The sequence below is a fragment of the Theropithecus gelada genome, chromosome 8, assembly GCF_003255815.1.
Source record: "Theropithecus gelada isolate Dixy chromosome 8, Tgel_1.0, whole genome shotgun sequence".
Taxonomy (NCBI): Eukaryota; Metazoa; Chordata; class Mammalia; order Primates; family Cercopithecidae; genus Theropithecus; species Theropithecus gelada.
Genome location: NC_037676.1, coordinates 114296060 through 114299144, shown reverse-complemented (window position 1 = coordinate 114299144; position 3085 = coordinate 114296060).

Here is a 3085-nt window from a genome sequence, read left to right as displayed (position 1 = left end):
AGGGAAAATAATCAAAGGGGGTAAAGTTTGCTAGGTTGGAGAAATTCTTCTTAGTGATCTATTGGACTGTATGGTGACGAGTTAATAGTAGTATATCAAATACTTCCACATTGCTAAAAAAAATAGATTTTTAATATTCTCATCACAAAAAAAATGCTAAGTTGGTGAAGTGATGGATATGCTAATTATCTTGTTTGAATCTATCTACAAACATCACATTGTATTTCATAATTATGTATAATTTTATTTTTCACTTTAAAAAAATAAAAAAGAAAATTAAAATATGTTACATTGTATAAAGAAAAATCTCTTTACAAAACAATTACTATCTCTCTTTTGGAAGTAAATCAATATTAGATATTTTAAAAGAATACGTACTTTAAAACATTTTCTGAAGACAATTTTCTGCTTTAATGTGTGTTTGAGAGGAATAAAGTTAGTGTAAGAAATTTCAGACTCAATGGGAGACTTCAAAAAAGAAAGGAAAAGAAAAACAAACCCAGCTGTTAAAAAGATACATTTGACTAAATGGTAAATGTAGTGTAAAGTACTAACTCAGAGCTCATTTTAAGCTTTGGCCCTAGCATTTACTTGCTTTGTAAATTTGAAGAATTGCTTATGTTTATGGGACTCACATTCCTTATTTGTAAAGTAGAGAAAATAATATATAACTCAATAGGTTGTTCTGGCGATTAGAATGACATTATAGAGGTTTATATAGAGTTCTAGAATATAGAAGACCCAGTAGATGCTAGTGGTTTCTGTTTAGTGTTCCTGAAGCCATCTCGTAGAGGCAGCTGCCTGTTTACCTACTTCTCACCTTAACTTCATACCAGGGAGTAGGACGGATTGGACTTTAAAGCTGAAAAGTGGCCAAAGTCTCTTTACTAAAAACTATGGTGGCAATTAATCTAGCTAAATGCAAGCCTGTTAGAAACCATAATATCTTAATTAATGTAAAATTAGTATTACGCTACAAAGGTTAAAGAGGTAGCCTTAATGCTGACAATTTTGGAAATAATAGGAAAATTAGTATGGTAGGCATAATAAAAAGCCTTCAAATGACAGAAGAGGCAGTTGTCTGTTTATTCTATATATCACTATTTTATATTATGGCTTAATTACTGTGACATTTTATCTTCCCCTTCTCAAAATAAAAAGAGGTTATGTTATTCATTTTTATAGGTGAGGAAAACAAAACTTAGATTAAGTCACTTGTCAACATCATTAAACTAGTAACTGGTGGACAGGAATCTATCCCACACTGTGTGACTTTGAGAACTATGTTTTAAATCACTAAGCTATATTAATATTTAGATATTAAGTGTACCTGTATGTCATCCACTATTTGTAAACAAAGGCTTTCCATAGAGAAATATTAATATATAAAGAGGGGATATCAATAAGGTTGACTATTGGCAAAGCAGTAAAACAAGAATCACATATTAATTTTCAATTTCACCTCCTTTTGATTGCATTTACTTTCAAATTTGGAAGTAAAAAGCTGGGTGTACTCCTACTCAGGAGGCTAAGGCAGGAGGAAGGCCTGAGGCCAGGAGTTCCAGGCCTCAGTGCAGCACAATACCATTGTACCTGTGAACAGCCACTACACTTCAGCCTCAGTAGCGTAGTGAGATCTCTTTCTCTTTAAAAAAAAAAAAAAAAAAAAAAAAAAAATCGTGCCGGGTGTGGTGACTTGCGCCTGTAATCCCAGCAATTTGAGAGACTGAGGAGGGCAGATCATGAGGTTAGGAGATCGAAACCATCCTGGCTAACACGGTGAAACCCCATCTCTGCTAAAAATAAATTTAAAAAAATAAATAGCAGGGTGAGATGGTGGGTGCCTGTAGTCTCAGCTACTTGGGAGGCTGAGGCAGGAGAATGGCGTGAACCCAGGACGCAGAGCTTGCAGTGAGCCGAGATCACCCCACTGCACAGAGTGAGACTCCACCTCAAAACATCAGAAGTGGTTTTCTAAAGGGAAGTATCTAAAAACTACCAATACTGAAAATTGTATTATTACATAAAATATTTTTTGTGAACAATTGTCTCACATTATATATAGGTGTATAAAGGCTTCATGTAGCTGTGTTTTTAATAAATATAAATAATTCTATATAGAGAATATTTGTATTTCAGATTTTATTTCATTTTCAGGCTTTATTGTTGCTTTATATGTTTTAGTGGGTTTATTAGGATATGATTCATATACCATCCAATTCACTCATCTGAAATATAAAATTCATTTTTTTTTTAAGTATATTCATAGAATGGTGAAACCCTTATGCAACCTGATTTTAGTCTCCTCGGAAAGTCATGTGGCAGTGAGTATTCACTCCCAAATCACTGACCCCTCAGCTCCTGGAAACCATTAATCTACTTTCTTCTTGTATATAGATTTGTCTGTTGAGGACTTTGCATATCAGTGTATTAATATATGTGATTATATGTGACTGGCTCCTTTCACTTAGGTAACATTTTCAAGTTCATTCACACTGTAGTGTCAATTATTATTTCATTGCTTTTTATTGATAAATAACATTCCATTGTATGAATATATCATATTTATCCATTCATCAGGTGATGGGCATTTGAATAATTTACACATTTTGGTTATTATAAGTAATGTTATTTTAAACATATATGTACAAGGTTTTATGTGGACATGAATAATACATACAAGTTTTGTATTTATATATTTATTGGGTACATTTATTATACATTGTGATTTAAATTTTCATTTCCTTAATAACAAATGTTGTTGAGCAATTCTTGATATGCCTATTGCCTTTTTATACATTTTCTTCAGTAAAATATTTATTCAACCATTTGCTCATTATCATTTGTCTTCTAATGTTGAATTGTAAGAGTTTTTAACTGTATTCTTCATAAGAGCATCTTATCAAATATATGCTTTGAAAATAGTTTCTCCCATTTACAAGTTGTCTTTTTCACATACTTGATTGTGTCCTTAATGCGTAAAGTGTTTAATTGTAATGATGCATTTAATTTTGATGACTAATTTTTATCTAACTTTTCTCTTTTTGCTTGTGCTTGTTTTTAGTGTCACATCTCTGAAAGTATT